Source organism: Mytilus galloprovincialis, chromosome 4 (genome assembly GCF_965363235.1).
Source record: "Mytilus galloprovincialis chromosome 4, xbMytGall1.hap1.1, whole genome shotgun sequence".
NCBI lineage: Eukaryota > Metazoa > Mollusca > Bivalvia > Mytilida > Mytilidae > Mytilus > Mytilus galloprovincialis.
The window spans coordinates 46,959,609-46,986,301 of record NC_134841.1 but is presented as its reverse complement, the minus strand read 5'-3'; the positions used below and the strand labels follow the sequence as shown (position 1 = coordinate 46,986,301).

Genomic DNA, 26,693 nt, shown 5'->3' with positions numbered 1-26,693 from the left:
CGACTTTCTTGTTCTGATGAAATGTTCGTTCTGAGAATGTTACATCAAGTCTTTGTATTTAAGGGCTAAGATGTCAACAATTGATAAGTGTCATATCGCATCTCTTCGTTGAGCTTCTGATGTTTTAGAACATAGATAGTCGTTAAATATTGATTAGTGTCATAATTGATCAGGTCGATGTTTGTATCCCAAGCTAAGTTTTGATGAATTTGGAAGGGAGATAATCAAGATAATTTTCAGATATTAATGAATTTATTTACGATTTTCTTTGTAAATTGAAATTTTAACAAATGTGATATTTTTTCGTTACTATTTGGACACGTGTGTCCCAATGCAGACTAGTTCTTGTTCATTTTCTTGTATCAATCTGTAACTTCCTTATGACGAAGTAAAGCCCATTTTTCCAAGCACAAGCTAGTGCTACTATCTATGTTAAAGAAAGTTGCACACAGCGTGTTCCTGGGAAAATGAGCCGTTGCTTTATACATGTATTTCTGCCTTATGTTTGTAGGTAATTTTCCGCAATCCTTCCAAGCACAGGCTAGTGCTAATGCTTGTTTATCATTTGCACATAACAAGTACTTGGGAAGATATCGGATTGATCTGTAAATCTGTCGACTTTGTCTTCTTCGTCTTCGTCTTGCTTTTCTTTTCCATTATCTCTTGATGTTGTAATGTTAAACCTTTGATCTCTCTCCAAGCACAGGCTAGTGCTAATGTTGTATTTTCATAAGCATATAACAAGTACCTGGAAAGATCTCAATGTAATTTTCTCGGCTTCTCTGATGTTATCAAATTTTCATCTGTTTTTTCTTCTTCCTCTAAGATGCAAATTGCCAATCCCCTCTCCAAGCACAGACTAGTGCTAATGTACATTTATCATTAGCACTTAGTAAGTACCCGAGAAGATCTCAGTTTTATTTTCGACTTTCTTCTAATGATGAAATGTTCGTTCTGACAATCTTACATCAAGTCTTTGTATTTAAGGGCTAAGATGTCAACAATTGATAAGTGTCATATCGCATCTCTTCGTTGAGCTTCTGATGTTTTAGAACATATGAGATAGTCGTTGAATATTGATTAGTGTCATAATTGATCAGGTCGATGTTTGTATCCCAAGCTAAGTTTTGACGATTTTGAAAGGGAGATAATCACGATAATTTTCAGATATTAATGAATTTATTTACGATTTTCTTTGTAAATTGAAATTTTAACAAATGTGATATTTTTTCGTTACTATTTGCACACGTGTGTCCCAATGCAGACTAGTTCTCGTTCATTTTTTTGTATCAATCTGTAACTTCCTTATGACGAAGTAAAGCCCATTTTCCCAAGCATAAGCTAGTGCTACTATGTTAAAGAAAGTTGCACACAGCGTGTTCCTGGGAAAATGAGCCGTTACTTTATACATGTATTTCTGCCTTATGTTTGTAGGTAATTTTCCGTAATCCTTCCAAGCACAAGCTAGTGCTAATGTGTATCGATTATTAGCACATAACAAGTACCTGGAAACATTTTCGACATGGGTGGTACCTTTTGAGTTCTTCTGTATTTCTGTGGTGAAGTTATTTCCGACTCCTCTCCAAGCACAGGCTAGTGCTAATGCTTGTTTATCATTTGCGCATAACAAGTACTTTGGAAGATATCGGATTGATCTGTAAATCTGTCGACTTTGTCTTCTTCGTCTTCGTCTTGCTTTTCTTTTCCATTATCTCTTGATGTTGTGATGTTAAACCTTTGATCTCTCTCCAAGCACAGGCTAGTGCTAATGTTGTATTTTCATAAGCACATAACAAGTACCTGGAAAGATCTCAATGTAATTTTCTCGGCTTCTCTGATGTTATCAAATTTTCATCTGTTTTTTCTTCTTCCTGTAAGATGCAAATTGCCAATCCCCTCTCCAAGCACAGACTAGTGCTAATGTACATTTATCATTAGCACTTAGTAAGTACCCGGGAAGATCTCAGCTTTATTTTCGACTTTCTTCTTCTGATGAAATGTTCGTTCTGACAATCTTACATCAAGTCTTTGTATTTAAGGGCTAAGATGTCAACAATTGATAAGTGTCATATCGCATCTCTTCGTTGAGCTTCTGATGTTTTAGAACATATGAGATAGTCGTTGAATATTGATTAGTGTCATAATTCATCAGGTCGATGCTTGTATCCCAAGCTAAGTTTGGACGATTTTGAAAGGGAGATAATCACGATAATTTTCAGATATAAGTACCGATTATCAGGTTGTCTGCATGTTGATATCGTAAAATATCAGCTGCGAGACATAATATGAAGCTTTTTGTCGAGTAAGCGCAGCGAACGAGATCAAAAAGCCTTCATATTATGTCGAGCAGCTGATATTTTACAATATTAATATGCCGATAACCTGATAAACGATTTATCGGACTGTATTTGCGTCTTTTGGAAGTATTGTCTTAGTTTCACCAGCAACCGGAAGTTGACTTGATAAGTTCGGGTCAAACTTATCAACGTCGGTTCAAACATTATGACGTCACTGATATGTCCGGGTCAAAGTTATTAAGGCCAGGTCAACGTATTTGACGTCACAAAGCCGTGATATGGAGTTTTATTAAGAGTTGAGCAGATTGATATAGACAGTTGGACGACCGATAAATGCATTTATTTACGATTTTCTTTGTAAATTGAAATTTTAACAAATGTGATATTTTTTAGTTACTATTTGCACACGTGTGTCCCAATGCAGACTAGTTCTCGTTCATTTTCTTGTATCAATCTGGAACTTCCTTATGACGAAGTAAAGCCCATTTTTCCAAGCACAAGCTAGTGATACTATGTTAAAGAAAGTTGCACACAGCGTGTTCCCAGGAAAATGAGCTGTTGCTTTATACATGTATTTCTGCCTTATGTTTGTAGGTAATTTTCCGTAATCCTTCCAAGCACAAGCTAGTGCTAATGTGTATCGATTATTAGCACATAACAAGTACCTGGAAACATTTTCGACATGGGTGGTACCTTTTGAGTTCTTCTGTATTTCTGTGGTGAAGTTATTTCCGACTCCTCTCCAAGCACAGGCTAGTGCTAATGCTTGTTTATCATTTGCGCATAACAAGTACTTGGGAAGATATCGGATTGATCTGTCAATCTGTCGACTTTGTCTTCTTCGTCTTCGTCTTGCTTTTCTTTTCCATTATCTCTTGATGTTGTGATGTTAAACCTTTGATCTCTCTCCAAGCACAGGCTAGTGCTAATGTTGTATTTTCATAAGCACATAACAAGTACCTGGAAAGATCTCAATGTAATTTTCTCGGCTTCTCTGATGTTATCAAATTTTCATCTGTTTTTTCTTCTTCCTGTAAGATGCAAATTGCCAATCCCCTCTCCAAGCACAGACTAGTGCTAATGTACATTTATCATTAGCACTTAGTAAGTACCCGGGAAGATCTCAGCTTTATTTTCGACTTTCTTCTTCTGATGAAATGTTCGTTCTGACAATCTTACATCAAGTCTTTGTATTTAAGGGCTAAGATGTCAACAATTGATAAGTGTCATATCGCATCTCTTCGTTGAGCTTCTGATGTTTTAGAACATATGAGATAGTCGTTGAATATTGATTAGTGTCATAATTCATCAGGTCGATGCTTGTATCCCAAGCTAAATTTGGAAGATTTTGAAAGGGAGATAATCACGATAATTTTCAGATATAAGTACCGATTATCAGGTTGTCTGCATGTTGATATCGTAAAATATCAGCTGCGAGACATAATATGAAGCTTTTTGTCGAGTAAGCGCAGCGAACGAGATCAAAAAGCCTTCATATTATGTCGAGCAGCTGATATTTTACAATATTAATATGCCGATAACCTGATAAACGATTTATCGGACTGTATTTGCGTCTTTTGGAAGTAATGTCTTAGTTTCACCAGCAACCGGAAGTTGACTTGATAAGTTCGGGTCAAACTTATCAACGTCGGTTCAAACATTATGACGTCACTGATATGTCCGGGTCAAAGTTATTAAGGCCAGGTCAACGTATTTGACGTCACAAAGCCGTGATATGGAGTTTTATTAAGAGTTGAGCAGATTGATATAGACAGTTGGACGACCGATAAATGCATTTATTTACGATTTTCTTTGTAAATTGAAATTTTAACAAATGTGATATTTTTTAGTTACTATTTGCACACGTGTGTCCCAATGCAGACTAGTTCTCGTTCATTTTCTTGTATCAATCTGGAACTTCCTTATGACGAAGTAAAGCCCATTTTTCCAAGCACAAGCTAGTGATACTATGTTAAAGAAAGTTGCACACAGCGTGTTCCCAGGAAAATGAGCTGTTGCTTTATACATGTATTTCTGCCTTATGTTTGTAGGTAATTTTCCGTAATCCTTCCAAGCACAAGCTAGTGCTAATGTGTATCGATTATTAGCACATAACAAGTTCCTGGAAACATTTTGGACATGGGTGGTACCTTTTGAGTTCTTCTGTATTTCTGTGGTGAAGTTATTTCCGACTCCTCTCCAAGCACAGGCTAGTGCTAATGCTTGTTTATCATTTGCGCATAACAAGTACTTGGGAAGATATCAGATTGATCTGTAAATTTGTCGACTTTGTCTTCTTCGTCTTCATCTTGCTTTTCTTTTCCATTATCTCTTGATGTTGTGATGTTAAACCTTTGATCTCTCTCCAAGCACAGGCTAGTGCTAATGCTGTATTTTCATAAGCACATAACAAGTACCTGGAAAGATCTCAATGTAATTTTCTCGGCTTCTCTGATGTTATCAAATTTTCATCTGTTTTTTCTTCTTCCTGTAAGATGCAAATTGCCAATCCCCTCCCCAAGCACAGACTAGTGCTAATGTACATTTATCATTAGCACTTAGTAAGTACCCGAGAAAATCTCAGCTTTATTTTCGACTTTCTTCTTCTGATGAAATGTTCGTTCTGACAATCTTACATCAAGTCTTTGTATTTAAGGGCTAAGATGTCAACAATTGATAAGTGTCATATCGCATCTCTTCGTTGAGCTTCTGATGTTTTAGAACATATGAGATAGTCGTTGAATATTGATTAGTGTCATAATTGATCAGGTCGATGTTTGTATCTCAAGCTAAGTTTTGACAAATTTGAAAGGGAGATAATCACGATAATTTTCAGATATTAATGAATTTATTTACGATTTTCTTTGTAAATTGAAATTTTAACAAATGTGATATTTTTTCGTTACTATTTGCACACGTGTGTCCCAATGCAGATTAGTTCTCGTTCATTTTCTTGTATCAATCTGTAACTTCCTTATGAAGAATTAAGGCCCATTTTTCCAAGCAAAAGCTAGTGCTACTATGTTAAAGAAAGTTGCACACAGCGTGTTCCTGGGAAAATGAGCCGTTGCTTTATACATGTATTTCTGCCTTATGTTTGTAGGTAATTTTCCTCAATCCTTCCAAGCACAAGCTAGTGCTAATGTGTATCGATTATTAGCACATAACAAGTTCCTGGAAACATTTTGGACATGGGTGGTACCTTTTGAGTTCTTCTGTATTTCTGTGGTAAAGTTATTTCCGACTCCTCTCCAAGCACAGGCTAGTGCTAATGCTTGTTTATCATTTGCGCATAACAAGTACTTGGGAAGATATCGGATTGATCTGTCAATCTGTCGACTTTGTCTTCTTCGTCTTCGTCTTGCTTTTCTTTTCCATTATCTCTTGATGTTGTGATGTTAAACCTTTGATCTCTCTCCAAGCACAGGCTAGTGCTAATGTTGTATTTTCATAAGCACATAACAAGTACCTGGAAAGATCTCAATGTAATTTTCTCGGTTTCTCTGATGTTATCAAATTTTCATCTGTTTTTTCTTCTTCCTCTAAGATGCAAATTGCCAATCCCCTCTCCAAGCCCAGACTAGTGCTAATGCACATTTATCATTAGCACTTAGTAAGTACCCGAGAAGATCTCAGCTTTATTTTCGACTTTCTTGTTCTGATGAAATGTTCGTTCTGAGAATGTTACATCAAGTCTTTGTATTTAAGGGCTAAGATGTCAACAATTGATAAGTGTCATATCGCATCTCTTCGTTGAGCTTCTGATGTTTTAGAACATAGATAGTCGTTAAATATTGATTAGTGTCATAATTGATCAGGTCGATGTTTGTATCCCAAGCTAAGTTTTGATGAATTTGGAAGGGAGATAATCAAGATAATTTTCAGATATTAATGAATTTATTTACGATTTTCTTTGTAAATTGAAATTTTAACAAATGTGATATTTTTTCGTTACTATTTGGACACGTGTGTCCCAATGCAGACTAGTTCTTGTTCATTTTCTTGTATCAATCTGTAACTTCCTTATGACGAAGTAAAGCCCATTTTTCCAAGCACAAGCTAGTGCTACTATCTATGTTAAAGAAAGTTGCACACAGCGTGTTCCTGGGAAAATGAGCCGTTGCTTTATACATGTATTTCTGCCTTATGTTTGTAGGTAATTTTCCGCAATCCTTCCAAGCACAGGCTAGTGCTAATGCTTGTTTATCATTTGCACATAACAAGTACTTGGGAAGATATCGGATTGATCTGTAAATCTGTCGACTTTGTCTTCTTCGTCTTCGTCTTGCTTTTCTTTTCCATTATCTCTTGATGTTGTAATGTTAAACCTTTGATCTCTCTCCAAGCACAGGCTAGTGCTAATGTTGTATTTTCATAAGCATATAACAAGTACCTGGAAAGATCTCAATGTAATTTTCTCGGCTTCTCTGATGTTATCAAATTTTCATCTGTTTTTTCTTCTTCCTCTAAGATGCAAATTGCCAATCCCCTCTCCAAGCACAGACTAGTGCTAATGTACATTTATCATTAGCACTTAGTAAGTACCCGAGAAGATCTCAGTTTTATTTTCGACTTTCTTCTAATGATGAAATGTTCGTTCTGACAATCTTACATCAAGTCTTTGTATTTAAGGGCTAAGATGTCAACAATTGATAAGTGTCATATCGCATCTCTTCGTTGAGCTTCTGATGTTTTAGAACATATGAGATAGTCGTTGAATATTGATTAGTGTCATAATTGATCAGGTCGATGTTTGTATCTCAAGCTAAGTTTTGACAAATTTGAAAGGGAGATAATCACGATAATTTTCAGATATTAATGAATTTATTTACGATTTTCTTTGTAAATTGAAATTTTAACAAATGTGATATTTTTTCGTTACTATTTGCACACGTGTGTCCCAATGCAGATTAGTTCTCGTTCATTTTCTTGTATCAATCTGTAACTTCCTTATGAAGAATTAAGGCCCATTTTTCCAAGCAAAAGCTAGTGCTACTATGTTAAAGAAAGTTGCACACAGCGTGTTCCTGGGAAAATGAGCCGTTGCTTTATACATGTATTTCTGCCTTATGTTTGTAGGTAATTTTCCGCAATCCTTCCAAGCACAAGCTAGTGCTAATGTGTATCGATTATTAGCACATAACAAGTACCTGGAAACATTTTGGACATGGGTGGTACCTTTTGAGTTCTTCTGTATTTCTGTGGTAAAGTTATTTCCGACTCCTCTCCAAGCACAGGCTAGTGCTAATGCTTGTTTATCATTTGCGCATAACAAGTACTTGGAAAGATATCAGATTGATCTGTAAATCTGTCGACTTTGTCTTCTTCGTCTTCGTCTTGCTTTTCTTTTCCATTGTCTCTTGATGTTGTGATGTTAAACCTTTGATCTCTCTCCAAGCACAGGCTAGTGCTAATGTTGTATTTTCATAAGCATATAACAAGTACCTGGAAAGATCTCAATGTAATTTTCTCGGTTTCTCTGATGTTATCAAATTTTCATCTGTTTTTTCTTCTTCCTCTAAGATGCAAATTGCCAATCCCCTCCCCAAGCCCAGACTAGTGCTAATGTACATTTATCATTAGCACTTAGTAAGTACCCGAGAAGATCTCAGCTTTATTTTCGACTTTCTTGTTCTGATAAAATGTTCGTTCTGAGAATGTTACATCAAGTCTTTGTATTTAAGGGCTAAGATGTCAACAATTGATAAGTGTCATATCGCATCTCTTCGTTGAGCTTCTGATGTTTTAGAACATAGATAGTCGTTAAATATTGATTAGTGTCATAATTGATCAGGTCGATGTTTGTATCCCAAGCTAAGTTTTGATGAATTTGGAAGGGAGATAATCAAGATAATTTTCAGATATTAATGAATTTATTTACGATTTTCTTTGTAAATTGAAATTTTAACAAATGTGATATTTTTTCGTTACTATTTGGACACGTGTGTCCCAATGCAGACTAGTTCTTGTTCATTTTCTTGTATCAATCTGTAACTTCCTTATGACGAAGTAAAGCCCATTTTTCCAAGCACAAGCTAGTGCTACTATCTATGTTAAAGAAAGTTGCACACAGCGTGTTCCTGGGAAAATGAGCCGTTGCTTTATACATGTATTTCTGCCTTATGTTTGTAGGTAATTTTCCGCAATCCTTCCAAGCACAGGCTAGTGCTAATGCTTGTTTATCATTTGCACATAACAAGTACTTGGGAAGATATCGGATTGATCTGTAAATCTGTCGACTTTGTCTTCTTCGTCTTCGTCTTGCTTTTCTTTTCCATTATCTCTTGATGTTGTAATGTTAAACCTTTGATCTCTCTCCAAGCACAGGCTAGTGCTAATGTTGTATTTTCATAAGCATATAACAAGTACCTGGAAAGATCTCAATGTAATTTTCTCGGCTTCTCTGATGTTATCAAATTTTCATCTGTTTTTCTTCTTCCTCTAAGATGCAAATTGCCAATCCCCTCTCCAAGCACAGACTCACGGTAGGTATAATGTCCAACTAGGATCGTGGTTTTTCGAGTGATTTGGTCCATTTTTTTCGAGTGTAGTTCGGGCTTTTTCGAGTTATAAAACATGCGATAAGTTCAATTAACGGATATTTCGTAATTATAACAGTTTTTAACATTTTTACTAATCTTATATTGAATACTATATATGTTTTGATCAACAAAGAAGCTCAATTTCCTTGTATTTAATAAAAAAAAAAATCAGTGTTTGTTATTGTCCGTTTTTTTTCGAGAGCAACTGTGAAACCGTCCGGGTTTTTAGACAAATGGTCCGGGTTTTTTTTACAGAAAATTTGAAGGTATTCTAGATTTTAAAAAATGATTTTTTTCTAGTTTATAACTGTAATTAAGTGAAGGACAATATCATATATTCCCAATAAGTCATCAAATACATATCAAAATGAATATTTTTTCAATTTAATGCAAATGTTCTGTTTGGAGAGCGTTATACAACTACTTTGAGTGTTCATTTAGAAATAACTTTATCCTTAACAAAACGGTGTCTAGAACATTATGCAGGGAACTCAAATGACATATTCATTTTAACTTCATTTCATGCTACTTTTGATTTCACAGTTAATAATATTTTTGGTGGTGAACTCCGGAGATTAATAAAAGAAACCTTTTTATAAAAAAACAAACACACTTAATTCACCCCATTTTTATTGCCACTGAACACAAAATTTGTATAAAAATTTCAGATAAAATCAACAATGAAATGAATAGTTCATAGGCCTAAATATGATCCTTTAGCAATGATAGACAAATACAAAATGTGTATATTATATGTTATTATACCTCAGTATGTTTTTTCTATATAAGAAATAATGAAATAGTTGTGATATTTCATTCCACAGACTATTTGCCAGTCAATAGTTTCAAAGGCCCCGGTTAATAGTTTTATAATCATATTTCCCGTACTTTTTCACGCTAATTTTTCATTGGAAAAAAAATGACGCCATTAACTATTCAGCTAGGATTTGTGTGCTTGTCAACGTCAAACTCTAATATCGTAACCGATATAACCTGTTTGTGTCGATCGTAATTTCACTTACAAGAAGCAATTTTAAAAGAAAAAGAAAATCTTTGCGACACATTTTTTAAAGATATTTTTAAATATAGTACTTAATTTATGATATGGATCTGTCGTTGTCTTCTAAAACTGTATTTGCGTTTGGTGTACTTTAGCTAGAATTTTCTAGTCTTGATTGCAATTAATGAAGATTTTAATTTTTTTAAATACAACACGGACTATAAAAAAAACCCGCATAGCTCATCTTGTGCATTTCAAGTTATGTGACATTTTCTTTTCTTTCAGGTGATATATGTACACTTTTAGAAAAGTGGTTAATTTGGTATAATAAAACTCGAAATGACTGTGTTGTTCAGTATGATAAAACACCTAATGACTGGGTGTGCGGGTAATAGCAAGTTTGTTGTCCCTTCGCATACCAACTATTGCCCTCGGCTTCGACTCGAGCAATAGTTGTTATCTCAGGGACAACAAACTTGATATTCAGTGACCCTCATACCCAGTCAATAGGTGTATACTATCACCAGCTAGATTGTCCAGTGCATCGAACGACACCAGGAACAACATTGTAATGTCTTGATTAATATTCATATTTTCCACTTTTTAGACACTTTTCTTTTATTAAAAGGAAGGTATCATGCTGTTTAGTTGCTGTATGATCAATTATTATATTTGCATAAGCAGACTCCTCCTCACAGTTGTAGCATTTAGTCATTTTCGCTTTCCATTTCTTAAACAATAAAATAAATAAGACAAGATATAAGACAAATAATGAAATATCTAAGATGTATACTTTTTTAAGAACATACATCTCATCTTATACAGTGTATGTACGTCTCAATTCGAATTGTACATGCTTATGTTCCGGACCATATGAGTATTAGGATCATACGATCGGTATGAGTGCCGATGAGACAACTCTCCATCCAAATAACAATTTATAAAAGTAAACCATTATAGGTCAAGGTACGGCCTTCAACACGGGGCCTTGGCTCACAACGAACAACAAGCTATGAAGGGCCCCCAAAATAACTAGTTCAAAGCCATTCAAACGGGAAAACTAACGGTTTAGGGGTGGGGTGGTGTAGAACAAAAGGAAAATTTTAAACGAAAGATATATGTATGTTACTTGGCGAAAAAAGTAATAAAGTGGCGAAAAATATATTGTTTTGGCGAAAGAGGTTGCGAAAAAAATAATTGTCCAAAGGGAAACCCAATTTGGGACAATATAGGTATACATTAGAAACGATTCAATAATACAATAAACTTATCTATAACAATGACGGTTACATGAACTGTATTAATTTTATAGTTCAAAGGCTACCCAAAACAGCACAAGTTACAAGTTCAAACCCATTGTCTTTCAGTTAATTGTCTTAAGTTGGGTGTATCTGTTTTCTGTCCGTCTCTAGTATCAATTATTAGACTCTTTATCATATCGACTTTTTTTGGTCAGTTAGTTAAACAGTTGAACTCTTGTTTAACAGTTCATTAAGACATTTTTGGAAGTTATCTTTCAAGTCGACATTTTGCTGTTCAGTAATAGTTATTCCATGAGGTCCAAATACTTATATGGTCCTGAACACTCACATTAGATTGTTGACATCACGGATATATACTGTACATGCAATGTATAAGATGTGAGAAAAAGAATAAATGCAAATCAACGATACTTGTTTCATGATAAAATGCAAGTGTTGATATACCATGTGCCTTGAAAGTACTTAATTTGCGCCTTTATTTAATAGTTTTTAAACGTAAACACATAACATTTTTAGCTATAAGAAATGTGTATAATGATAATCACTCGATAAAAAAAAAGGACACACTCGAAAAAGCCCGGACATGAAAAACGGAGTTTAGTCTCAAAATGTCGTTTTCAATGCAATAACAATAGTTATGGTAAAGTGTCTGTATATCTAAGGATATATAGATTCCATGTATGCATTTCCGTCGACATTTGCATTGGTATGTGTAAAAAAATGGCTTTATTTGGTATTTTGGAATAAAAGCATTTTAAGGCTAAATTTAACTTTTTAAACGAAAAGCAATGTACGTCAGAATCATACTATCTTTATATCTCAAAAGTAAACATATCATGTATAACCTTGTATATCAAACTCAAGCTTCTATATCATGTCTTGTTAGAAAAGAAGTCTGTTTGTTTACATTTTTGATCATATTCCCTCGATAAAGTGGTCACACTCGAAAAAGCCCGATCAAATCACGCGAAAAACCACGATTCTAGCCGGACACTATACCTACCGTGAGACTAGTGAGTCCACTCAGGTACACAGTTCTTCACTAATTATTGTCAGGTGTCTATTGTCCATCTATTGTCCCTGCCAATCAATACAGCTTACATCAATTAATACCTGTGGGGAAGTTCTCAAATAGTCCATCAGCTAGTTTTCAAAAGCGCTCTAGTTAAGGAGTTTGTGTTACACCCCAGGGTACCGCGATTTTTTTGGATAGAATTCAACTTCATTATCTTATTGATAAAATACAAGGTGTTAGACTAAGAAAAAAGTGTCCAAAAGAGGTTTAAAAACGTCCCTTTCAATGGCCCCCTCATTTAGCTATCACGACTAAGTAATTTTTAATTAAAATTTTCAATATAAAGCGATTAAAAAAAATTAAATTATAGGTTTAAACATCTAAAACAGATATAAAACTATCATATTTAATGTAACTCTGAAGATTTTTTGTTTTAAAAAAAAATGTTTATTTACATTACAAACAATCCGATTTTTTGGGTTAAAATTAAGGCATATTTTCTCATTTCATAAAGAAATTCGTAATGCAATTATCCGTTTTTGTGAATTAAAATTTAAAATTGACCAGTATGCAATGTTTAAACTATTTGCAGTATTCATATATCGTCTAAAATATAAATTATTCAATAAAACATATGCACGTGCAAATACTCGTGAAATACCGGAAATCATCACATTACCGTCTTCGATTCAGTCGATATTATATTTATACCTGAGTGCACACATAAGCACTTTAAGCTTATTAATTTACAACTGAAAACAAACATTAAATTGACAAGTATGTTGTTTTTGTAAGACAAATTATTTTATAAAGTAAATGTGTAAAAAAATATTTATGAAAGAAGGACAAATAAAAGTTATTTTTTTGCGTTCTGAAAGGGTGCACTCTATCGAACGAAATAAAGGTGTGCTTGTTTACATTTTGTGTTTTAGCTATGTCGTGATTGAGTTAAGATTGTTAAGTCATTTAATCACAAACATTGCTCTGAAAGAAGGTCAAATAGTCAGTTGGGGAATTTGTTAAGACTTTTAACTTTCTTTGGCACAAAACTATGTCGATTTGACATACCGTCTGGTTACTATTTATTTGCTTTTCGTAATATATACATTGTTCCTCATTTGATAGTGTTTTTTTCCCATTTTCTTTCCTTCTTGCTTGGATATATTGCTTCACTGTTCAATGAATTTAGTTTTGTTTTTTAAATTTTGTACATATTGTCAAATGATTTTGTTACTTTGCGTTCAGTTCTTTTGCATATGACCGTCAAAACTATTCCCGATACATGTCAGTCTATTTGCTTCATATGCAAAATATCCATCCTGATGCGCATGAATATCTTTCATCTGGTTGTTTTTGTGTTCAGAGAAGCTCTCGTGGATTTTCTAGATCTCCAGTTGACCAAACAATAGAGCAAACATTGAACAGAGATACAAAAACAAGAGGTGGCATTGTTGGTTTCAGTTAAAATCAAAGTTTTACTAAATGTTGGTTGTTAAATGCACATGAAAGAGCTTCAATATCATTAAAATGTGGAGATTTGGCAGGAATTGTTAACCCAGAAACATCCGCACAAAAGAACTTGAAAAACTCAAATGAAGCGAGAAGAAACTGACTATTAAAATTGGTTCAGACACTGCAAAGGTGGACAAATCCATTTGAAACATCAAAGCAGTTATCTGGCTTTTCCTCGGGTACTGTTGCTTCTTCGGAATTAAGGTGCGACCTTCCAAACGCGTATGAAAAGGGAAATTCGGCATCAGAAAATGTCATTAATGAACGGCTTATTCAAAAGTCAACCAATATCTTCAAACTAATCAAAAGACAATCATTGCTTACATTTTCAACAAAGGAAATAAAAGGTTAACAGTTAATGGGTGATATGAACAGCATCATATTGAAAGCAGATAAAAATCTTTTTGGTAGCCTGCATGTCATAGCCCAGATTAGACAGTTGGATATACGAGAGGTACTCCAGTTTGAATTATGTCCTCTTCCATGGTCTCTTGCAAACGTTGATGATACACCTGTAAAGACAAATAAATCTGTCCTAGGTGATCTTTAAGAAAAGGACGTTGAACAAATGCAAGCCATTCCTGAGGAAAGCATGTGGATATTTGATGGTACGGCAGTATTCAATCCTTTACTAGGATACCATGTACTTTTTCTGATTTGGCAATTGTTGTTTAATAAAACACCCTTTTAGTTTCAGAAAGAGCTACCCGCATTGATTTTGTCACTGATCAGTATCCCACAATATCCATAAAAAATTAGAACGGGATCGCAGGTCCTTGGGAGGTCAAATCATTACGACAATTTCTAGATCAAAACAATCTTGTCCTCGGCAATTGAAGTTTTGTCAGTTGATAGACTAAGACCAATACTATTAGTATAATAGTCCCAGTTTATTTGTATCATATGGAAGTATGTGCCACAAAATATATGTTGAAAATGAAATAGTGACAAGTATAGAATGCATTGAGCTTCTAAGCATACAGGAAGAAGCCGACACAAAGATGTTTCTTCATGCAAAACACGTAGCTGACAAAGGTTACGATTCCATTGGTATAAAATCGTCTGACACGGATGTGGAAGTATTGGCCTGCTATTTTCAGAATTATATCAGTTCTAATATTATTATTCCAAATGCAGATTAATAAATGTGCAATTATCATCTACTGCCCCCTACAAAAGATACAATGTTAAAGCACATCAAATGAGCCAACTTTCAGGCAAAGATTTGGAAATCTGCTCTTCAACACAACACTGTTCCATCGCCAAACAACCTTGGTTAGATTGTTAAGAACGATTTGATCAGCATCAATTGGCTAGACCAACCACTAGTGTTAGATGCTTTATTGATACTGATAAGCTGTTCATGTAAAGCTGGTTGTGCCACCAAAAGATGTTCATGTGTTCGACAAGGTTTATCCTGTACAGATGGCTGCAAATGTACGAATGCTTAAAGCAACAAAAATAATCAAATCGTTGATATGGCTAACGATGACGACGAAGATGATGGTGATGATAATTCGGTAGATATGAAGATGATTCTATGGATTGACCTTCTTCATGACCTTAAAATGTGGTGATTCTGTTGTTAAAAAAACTTTAATATAGATCTTGAAACCCTGACAGTTCTTTTATTTTTTTAGTAATATGTGTGTTGTTTAATGACTGTGATGTACATTGCTTATGTTTGTGTTTGTCATTGATTCCATGTTTTTTCCCCCTTTTTTACCTTTGAATTGTGTTCAACTGCCTTTAGTTACTTGATGCTCTATGTTTCAATGTAAAAAATATACCTTTTTTTATCAAGAAAACTAGTATGTATGCATGAATTTTGGATATTACCCTCCCCCTTTTTTCTTGGTCGTATACGATTTAAAAATTAAATAAAAATTAACCCCCGTATTAATAAGAAATGATTTTTTCAATTTGATAAGAGAAACAGTACCGAATACTTGGTTATATTTTCTTTTTTCTGTATATATGGGTTAAACAAAGATTTTGATATACTCTTAAATAAGACCCCTTTGAACCCCTTTCGGACACTTTTTCAAAAGTCTAACACCTCTTAAAATATTCTTCAGACATTACTCTTTAGATTTATACAAAAAAATTGCGGTACCCTGGGGTGTAACACAGAACTGAAATTTTACCTTACCAGCTGATGGACTAAAACCTCTTTCCCAACTTAGTTTATTTTGACACCTTCTGGACATATGAGAAAAAAGTCTACTGCAAAATCCTGTTATGTTTTTATTATTTTAAAACATAAAACATGTTTGAAATTCATTCATCGAGGGCATGATATGCCTTGAAACTTTTCCAGAATAAGATGCACTGGTTTGTCTGTACTCAGAGAGAATTTTGAGGTGAAAATGCAGCCATTTTAAACGAAGGGACCACATGAATCTTGATATTTGTAAAAGCTTACATTTCACATTCAAATTAACCGAACTGAAATTGAATTTAGTCATTACTTTTTGTCGAACAAATAAAAAAAAACCCAATAAAATCAACACTCCAAACAAGAATTTCTTTTAACGGCCATAAAAAAGGCAATCATCGAAACAACGATTGATAATTTGTATGCTACACACGCGTTTGGTTAAAAATAGAGACTTCATTATTTATAATACACGCATGATATTTTGCATAAATGTATTTTGTCACATATCTGATTCTCTTTACGTAAAAAAAAACACGAGAATACATTAAGGATTATGTATCCTTGTGTTGTCAACGTGATTCAATGCTAAAGATATGGAAATTTTATAGAAAATCCACAGCATTTATCCTTGTACCCTCATATTTGGCAATTTCATGACTGATAGATATAAGATTGTTGCATGCAGTGCTAGCATCGATTTCCTTTAAACGAGTTTATTAATGTAGCTATTGGTTAAAACAAATTAAAATATTGACCAAATCAAGTACACCTTTTAGGGTGCGCTCGACTTTAGTGACTCAGCACGAGGTATTTTGGAATTTACAGATTACTTAGAATTTTTTGTAAAAACTAAACACTAGCATATCATAGAAAAGCAAGTGTGAGTAATCTATGTTTCAAATTTTATAACAAAATCTCTGTATTAAACGCTGTGGATTTTCTATAGAAATCTTGGTTTATTTATCCTCTTTTTCTATTAAAAGCAATGAAGCAATTATAACTAATAATGCTTTGCATCAAGTTTCCCCTTGGTATATGTACAAAATGGCCTATCTCCATTCTTCATTACATCTGTTGTTTTGATACAAATTGCTCTATTGTCGGGTTGTTGTCTCTTTGACACATTCCCCATTTCCATTCTCAATTTTAATTGAACTTTGAAAAATTCGTACAAAAATGGCTACAGAAGGGGTCATAAACCTTAGAATGAAATTCAAAACAGTGTAGCTGTGGCCATTGATTGACACATTAAAATCATCCATTGACTGGGACAATTTACGTGAACGTTTGTCTGTAACGACCACTGTTCACGACGTACCTACGATAGACATTTAAACTGTGGGGTCATCAAAGGTTTCTTAACGCCTTTAATTATAAAATAATTCGAAAAATTAATCAGGAATAACCTTTGTGTTTTGATTTATATAATTGATATAAATCAAAATATCGTGTTATTTCTGATTAATTTTTAGAATTACTTTATTTAGGTGTTGAGAACCTTTGGTGACCCCATAGTTTAAGTGTCTTTAAAAAGTACATAGTGAGCATTGGTCGTTACATACAAACGTTCACCTAAATTGTCCCAGTCAATGGATGATTTTAATGTGTCAATCAATGGCCACAGCTACACTGTTTTGAATTTCATTCTAAATGTTATACAATAGTATGTGTATGTGTATGTGTACAAAGGCAAATCAACATTGCCTAAGGTTCAATAATAATGATTTCAGACAACCACTCGGATCTCCACCAGCCTTCATTTAGTTTTTAAACGCAATAGTTCATTATCTTGGTTATACGCCGATGAGACAGCAACCAAGCGACACAAAGAAAGCAGATATATAGAGGTTAACGTGTGGTCTTCAACAGTTAACGTGTGTCTACACTATGAGGCACGCATTTAGTAATCAAAGTACTGAGGTACTGAACATCGGATGACCGCAAGTTCTTGTGGATGACCAGAAGCACTTGTCTTAGAATACCAAAATCAGATTTCTATACCTGAAAGTGAGGTAAATGTACAATTATTTTTTTCAGAGACAAGTTCGTGCGTTTCAAATCCTGTTGTGATCGTTTATTTCGTAGAATTTAATCACCTCATCGTGATGTAAAAATTTGTATATTTCTTAAACTTCTCATCAATCATGGCGTTTGAAATAATGACTTACTCCAGGGGGTCACCCGCCGGATACATGTACATAGATGTAGGAAGATGTGGTATGAGTGCCAATGAGACAACTCTCCATTCAAGTAACAATTTATAAAAGTAAACCATTATAGGTCAAGGTACGGCCGTCAACACGGAGCCTTGGCTCACACGGAACAGCAACCTATAAATGGCCCCGAAAATTCCTAGTGTAAAACCATTCAAATGGGAAAACCAACGGTCTAATCTATATAAAAACGAGAAACTAATAACACGTATGAACTACAAAAACAGACGACAACTACTGTACATCAGATTCCTGACTTAGGACAGGTGCAAACATTTGCAGAGGGATTAGATGTTTTAATGGTACCAAACCTTCTCCCTTTTCTGAAACAATAGTATAACATCACAACATAGAAAAACAAATGTATGACTATAATATATTCAAATACATCCTATATCACATATAATACAGGTATATCAATATCTATATATAAAGTTTCTAGTACGTCAATGTAATGAGATAGTAAGTTCAAAACTTCCTCTTGGAAGTATCATCAGTTTTCGATCTTATGATTGCAAGCTTATCTATATATTTTGGTACTTCAATTGCCGACTACAAATGAACAAACTTAAGAAAAGCGAAAGAACGTTGACTTGTCATTCAAGATTGAATTATCCAAAAGCGGGAGATTTCCCGATTTTCGCCTTTTGAGCGGGAGTCTCCCGCTCAACAAGGGAGGGTTGGCAGGTATGTACGTCAATCATACCTTCTGGGTTTTTTCCCCACTTTTTTACACTTAATGACCCCATCCATCTAAATTTTTGAAATGTAATTACGATATTTGACATTCAGACTTCATAATCTTTCCTTTGCTATGCGAAAACAACATCTTCTGAAAAGTTTGATGTTTTGCATTTGATGATCCTATCTTGCTCATTTTTGTAGAAGAGGAATTTGATATTTGAACAGTTTTTCATTTGATATATGACAACCTTACCACCTGAGAATTTTGAATATTTTGCACTTATTATCCTCACCATTTCCACTGGGGAAAAAAGGAGTTTAAAATTTTCATTTTTGAGTAGAGCTCAGTAAGACCTAAATTTAATATATCAAAGTGCCAAAAATGATGCAATATCAGTTATATGAATAGAACTTATGAAACTTACAAAGTCAATGCAAAACATGAAAAATTCAAATTGATTTTTTTTTATTGAATGATTTTGGCATTTGGTCAAACTAATATCCATGTAAAACTCTTCAATTTCTAAAAAAATCAGGTGGTTATAAATGTTGATGATTTAGAAATACATGCCTTCACTCGCAAAATTTCAAACGTTTCAAACTGCATTATCTCATTAAAAACAACAATAGATTTCTCAAATCTGTTTATATAGAAAAAGTGCGGCAAATCGGCGTTTCACGTTTCCGCAATTTGGCACTACGTTTCCACATTAAAATGCAATTTTGTAGTACTCTTTGTCGCATGCATCTTTTTTTACATTGATTTTGTTATAGGTTGTTTATGTTTCCGCATTTTTGATTTTTAATGTATGCCTCTTCCACAGGCGCTCGTCTCAGATTTTTTTTCCCCTATATATACCTTGTGTTATATTAAGGTATATAGGACATTTTTTTCTGAGACAAGTGCCTGTGGCCTCTTCCGTTTGGCAGGTACACCTGGGGCGTGTTTTTTGTTCCTCGGTAGTGTGGTGTTTACGATACTTAAAACACTATTAGGTTATTCTGGCATTAATATTCGTCTTAATATGTCACTAATGCCTATGTTTTCGTTTTTAATTGTAAATTGATTGTTTGTTTGTTGGTTGCTATCTTTTACGCCCAGTGACAAATATTCCACCTGAATTCAAATCAGTGTGAAGTGGATGTAAGCAATCATAGGCAACCTGTAGGCAATAACGACAAAATCCATACTGTTAAGTCGTCTAGAGAAGGCCCGACATGAAAAGTGTGAAACAATTCAAACGAAAATTATAAATAACAAAACATTTTAACATATTATAATCCAATTAAACTATAGTGAAAAAATGTGTACTTTGAGTACGAAAATTTAATATTTTATAATCCATTATGTGTCATCAGCCAAAATATCAAAGAAATCATTTATTATAAGAAAAATATGTAAATCCCATATCATTTTTTTAAAATTTGGAATATGTATTTTTTCAAGCATTGAGAACATATAATTTATACTTCTATAAAAACCAAATTTATTTAGATGATTGCATGGCATTCAAATTTACTGATAGTGTCTGCTTTATTTATGATCAAAGCACTGATATTAGTTTCTTTGGACTGTTTATCATTTTAACATCAAAACATAACAAACAAGAATGTGTCCAAAGTACACGGATGCCCAACTTGCACTATCCTTTTCCATGTTCCATGGACTGTAAAAATTGGGCAAAAACCTAATTTGGCATTAAAATTAGAAAGATTATACTATAGGGAACATATGTACTAAGTTTCAAGTCGATTGGACTTCAATTTCATCAAAAACTACCTTGACCAAAAACTTTAACCTGAAACTCCAACTTTCATTTTCTATGTTCAGTGGACCGTGAAATTGGGGTCAAAAGTCTAATTTGGCTTTAAAATTTGAAAGATCATATCATAAGCAACAAGTGTACTAAGTTTCAAGTTGATTGGACTTCAGCTTCATCAAAAACTACCTTGACCAAAAACTTTAACCTGAACGGACGCACAGACGGACGCACGAACAGAGACACAGACCATAAAACATAATACCCCTCTACTGATCTCTACTATCGTAGGTGGGGCACAAAAACTAGTGTGTTGGGTATTCGCCCCACACTAATTCAATGTATACTAAGTAACCTTGCCAACATTTATTTAAGTCTTGCAGATGAACAGAATTATCACGTTACATTTTATAATTGTTAAGAATGTTCATCATGTATGAAGTCATTCACTTTATCAAAACCTGTAAAAAGCTTGATTACAAATTGTAAGATCATTTTATGCCCAAAGTTCAAAATACAATGTAATGCCATGCAGAAGTATAAGATGCTGAAGCAAGAAGTCAGTCTGCAGTTCATAAGATCTGGTAAAACATAATGGTCATCATTTTTATACGACCGCAAATTTTTTTGCGGTCGTATATATATATTGGATAACGTCGTCGTCAGCGTCGTCCAAAGACAGATGGTTTCAGGATAATAACTTTAGTATGTAAGTAAAAGGAATTGATAAATTTTAACACAGTGTTTAATAACCAGAAAAGGAATGTTGTGATTAATTTTGGGTGTTATGGTCCCATTGGTTTAGGAATTAGGGGCTCAAAGGGGCCCAAAACATACATTTATCTAGTTTCATGACAATAAGTTGTGTATATTAGTATTTCAATTACTCTGAAATTGTACCACAATGATCATACCACTAAGTAGCAGGTTGGGGTTTATTCAAAGGGTTATGGGGCAAACAGTCTAGGAATTAATGACCAAAAAGGGGCCAAACCAAGCATTTTTGAAGTTTCGGGACAATAACTGTGTTTAACTGTATGGATCTCTCTGACATTGTACCACAAGGTTCCATATAATGAAGGGAAGGCTTGGTGTCAGTTTGGGGTTAATATCTCTGGACATAAGGAATAAGGGGCAAAAAAGGGCCAAACAGAAGCATTTTTCTAGTTTACAGACTACAACTGTGTTTAAGTGTATGGATCTCTCTGAAATTATACTACAAGGTTTCTTACTACAAAGGAAAGGCTGAAACTGAGTTTTGGGGTTCTTCCTCCAAGGGGGTATCAATAAGTGAGGGGCCAAAAAGGGGCCCAAATAAGTATTTTTCTAGTTTACAGACTACAACTGTGTTTAAGTGTATGGATCTCTCTGAAATTATACTACAAGGTTTCTTACTACAGAGGAAAGGTTGGAATTGAGTTTTGGGGTTCTTCCTCCAAGGGGGGTATCAATAAGTGAGGGGCCAAAAAGGGGCCCAAATAAGCATTTTTCTAGTTTACACTCCGCCCGGCCTAGACTACAACTGTGTTTAAGTGTATGGATCTCTCTGAAATTATACTACTTTATGATGTATTTAAATGAGTAGTTATATATATTGTTGCCAACTTAATTAGAAATTTAAATTGAGATTATTTTTGGAATAAGGGATTGGGGGAGGTAAAACAAAACTTGGGTGGGGGTAAAATTTTCTCATTTCAGATTTCAGAAATTAAAAAGAATTTATCTTCAAATATTTTGTTTTGAGGAGATTTATATTCAACAGCATAGTGTATTGCTCAAAAGCAAAAAAAACATTTTGAAGTCCATTAGACCACATTCATTCTGTGTCAGAAACCTTTGATGTGTCAACTATTTAATCACAATCCAAATTCAGAGCTGTATCAAGCTTGAATGTTGTGTCCATACTTGCCCCAACTGTTCAGGGTTTGACCTCTGTGGTTGTATAAAGCTGCCCCCTGTTGAGCATCTGGTTAAGTTAATTAAGAATTCAACCAATATTTCAGTTATTCTGTTCTGTACCTTTTTGATGCGACCACACTTGTATTCATTTAATTTGTATAGGGTCTATTTCAAAACACTTGTTACTTTGGAAATATTTTTATGTACACTGTGAAGACAGATTCTGAATTTCTTTTTTTTTAGGAAATCCTTGATGATAGCAGCTCTGGAGAAGAACCTAAAGATTCAGAACCAATCAACCTCCTTAATGTAAATGGTAAGAAATTATTTAATAGGAGTGTGTGCCAATTTTTTTTTATGATAAATTGAAACATTGACGACAGATTAGAAATTGATATCAGTAGGGAACATTTTAAAACAAAGATGCAGTGGTATGATTATCATGAGACTTACAAGTATCCCCTTTATAGACAAAGTAACCTAGTTGCTAGGAAAGTTATTAGTCACAACTTAATTATTGGCTGATCAATGCATTTGAATGGGAACATATAGTTGGAACCCCCCCTTTGTCCAAGGTTAGGACCCCCCCCCCCTTTTTAAAATGGCTGGATCCGCCACTGATTCTTATATCAAAATAGTATTTCAGTGGTGACACTATTATCAGTTGAGTCTCGAGTTTCTTTTCTCTAACAGTCTAACTTAAGGAAGTTTGCCACTCAGTTTTTCAATAACAAGCTTTTCAAAACATTAGTTTATACTGATAGTTTTTTTTAAAGGAACCAAAAAAGCAACAACAAAAAAATATTATAGGTCAATGTGCTTGTTTTCAAGATTTAGCCATTGAAATTTTGACGGGAAAGTATTCTCTCTTGATTTTTCATAGCTGAAACAAGTTAAAGTTCTCAAAACAATTAAAAACTAACAACGATTTTATAAGACCTAAATTTACAGTTGGCTTATAATTACATATATAAACGATTTATAAAAAGAAAAATAGGGGTCAATGAGCAAAATTGTTTAATGCATTCTGATGGATAAAACCAAAGGATTCAGAAAATCTGACAAAAATACCAAACATGACAGGCAAACATCCTTAAGTTAGACTTAATCATATGTAATGAGACTAATACATAATATTTATAACCATGAAAATCAGATAAAAAACAAATTTTAGTAGCTTTAACCATTCATTAGTTACATTGTATGTCCCTGTATAACTTAATAAATTATGTAATGCATGCAGGAGTCATGATATCAGTGTATCACATAAATCATTCCCTATTTATTTTTGTTAAGTTATCTCATGAATTATGTCATAATAAGCCATATCAAAACTTTGGTCTGTATGATGGCAAAATCATGTTGAAATTAAGTTATGATGTATGTTATAAAGTGAATTTCATACACTGAAATATTCTGCATTATTAAGGGGCCACTGAGCAAATGAGCCAACTGTAGGAGCGGGTTTTCCTGTTGTGAAACCCCATGGATTTTCTGTGCTAAGTCATATTGATGTCTTTCAGACACATTTCCCATTTCCATTTATTTTATGTTCAAAATATATGCAACATTAAGGTTTTGACCCAGATTGAGGGTTCACTCAGCAAGGAACACCAAATTAGTACTCCCACAAAGATTCAATGATCTGTTTTACATGTATACAAGGTAAAAGTAACATTTTTCTAAATGATGCTTTATGCTGGGTCTAATATTTTGATTTAATTCCATTGATTGCATTTTAATTGTGACTATATTTTTCAGATTGGAGATGTACTCAGTACTTACAGAGATCAACCAGACATTATTCACCACCACATCAATTGTACTTTTGTTGGGGAAGAACATGCTTTAGATTTAGAGGGTGTGACTAAGGAAATGTTTTCCGTTTTTTTATGGCAGTGATTATGAAGTTTTTCATCGGGAACCTTCATATTAACTCCGTAGAGTTGATGCCAGAACTTTATTTAATGGGACCCTTTAGATGATCAGTAAAGTCATCAGTCATGCATATGTGTTATGTAATTATCTTCCTCAAGGAATTTCACCGCTTCTTTAAATATTTGCTGTCAATGGCATATATACTGATGAACTCCTCTTGCAAACATTTCAGCATTCATCACTGAAACAGATAGTAAATTTGTCAACCATCTTTTATCAAACACAAACTGGGACGGCCTACATGCAGAGATTGTAAATCTCATCTCGACATATGGTGGTTTTGAGGTACCAACAAAAACTAATGTTAGACAGAGTATTCTCGACATATAAAAAATAACAATGACTGTGATCCCATGTGTGCCTATTTCAAAAATTAAAGTTGGTATAGACTGTTATCATTTGTTATGGAACGGTGTTACTGAACCTGTGATTATAAATTTAATGGATCAATACAAACCAACACATTTGAAAGTCATCCACCTAATAGACTATACAACATCAGATGACCCAACCCCATGCTCCTTAGAAGAAAAGGTTAAAACTTATTTCAAAAGATTCATCAGAAGCCTTTCCAACAAACAACTTCTCCATTTTCTTAAATTTTGGACATCAAGAGACATTTCATGTGTACCCAGGCTTTACGTTTCGTTCAATTCCACTCAAGGCTTCAACAGAAGATCTATTGCAAACACTTGTTTTGCTACTCTTCAAATAAGTCGTTTCTATTTTTCTGCCGATGAACTTATAGAAGAATTCAATATTGTGTATTAATCACATAGTTCTAGTGCAATGTTTGACTATTGATATAAGTTGTATTGTAGAAAAAAGGTCTGTTACTATAAATGACACTTCAAATTATTGCTTCATGTTCTTGACATAAAGTTAACCTTACAATTTTGCCTTGAAACTTGGAATTCTCATCTGCTTTTATTTTTATAAAGATTTGAAAATTAAGAATGCATTATTGCGGTTTGTTTGAATAAAAGAAGAATAAATTTGATGAAATTGTAAAATAAAATAGTACTCAGTGGCAAATTTGACATTTAAAATTAATACAAAAAATTGTAAACTGTATATAGTATAAATATGTGATAGGAATATTTAAGCTTCTAGTCTCAAGATTCTCCAATGCTCAGTTTGAATAAAAGATATTATTAAAAACATGATAGTTTAAGATATATGTAAATACCTTTGTTGCTTCTTTAAGAAAAGAGGTATTTGTTATGCTAATATAATATTAGTGCTCAGTGGCTGTTTAGTGTTTGGATTCCAAATATATACTGTACATAGTTAATTTTCAATTTTAAGTTCTGATATATATATATATCAAATATATATTCTTTGGGGGAAAAAAATTTTTTTTAGGATTTTTTTTATATATTAGTGCTCAGTGGTTCATTATTATTTGGTTTCCAAAATTTATAAACTGTACATAGTTTATAACTTTATAGTTCAAGTTAAACTTTTTAAGTTTTTATAATTCATATCGGGGGTGGATCCAGCCAATTTAATAAGAGGGGACAGGACAAAGAGGGGGGGGGGAGATTCCAACTATATGTCCCCATTCAAATGCATTGATCGTCCAAACAAAAGGGGGGTGGGGTTCCAACCGAGAACCCCCCCTGGATCCACCACTGCATATATATCTTATGACCGGAAAAAAAAGGACTTTTTGATATGTTTGTTAGTGCTAAGGGGCTTATTATCATTTGGATTCCAAATATATACTGTACATACTTATTATTAAGTTAAACATTTATTTATCAAATTGATGTTGATAATGTGATGAATAAAATTACAGTTTCAAAGACTATTGTTCTGACTTACTATTTATAACAATTAAGGCTCTTAACTATTGCTGCTTATATTATTATTGGTGTTGTGTCTTGATGAAAAATAAAATTATCAGCCTTTAAACTAATTGTTACTAATATCTATGCCTTGTTATTTAAATATCCATGTCAAACTTGCAAAATCAAGTATTTTGTTTACTGCTCACGTTGGTTGTGAATGTCCATAAATGGACAGTTAATCCTTTTTCAACTGATTTTTATAGTTCATTCTTATGTTGTACTGTTATACCACTGTCCCAGGTTAGGGGGAGGGTTGGGATCCCGCTAACATGTTTATACCCGCCACATTATTTATGTATGTGCCTGTCCCAAGTCAGGAGCCTGTAATTCAGTGGTTGTCGTTTGTTTATGTGTTACATATTTGTTTTTCATTCATTTTTTTATATAAATAAGGCCGTTAGTTTTCTCGTTTGAATTGTTTTACATTGTCATATCGGGGTCTTTTATAGCTATGTTCATTGTTGAAGGCCGTACGGTGACCTATAGTTGTTACTTTCTGTGTTATTTTGGTCTCTTGTGGACATTTGTCTCATTGGCAATCATACCACATCTTCTTT

At 33.8% G+C, this 26,693-nt stretch overlaps 1 long non-coding RNA gene across 1 annotated transcript in view; it reads left to right on the top strand.

The window, feature by feature from the left end:
* The window catches only part of LOC143070639 (uncharacterized), a 72,827-nt gene extending 48,149 nt beyond the window's left edge, over nucleotides 1-24,678 (top strand). The window contains exons 2-3 of the long non-coding RNA XR_012976613.1: nucleotides 22,589-22,661; nucleotides 24,107-24,678. This is a non-coding gene — a long non-coding RNA (uncharacterized LOC143070639). The remainder of the gene's footprint in view (nucleotides 1-22,588; nucleotides 22,662-24,106) is intronic.
* Nucleotides 24,679-26,693: the final 2,015 nt, after the last annotated feature.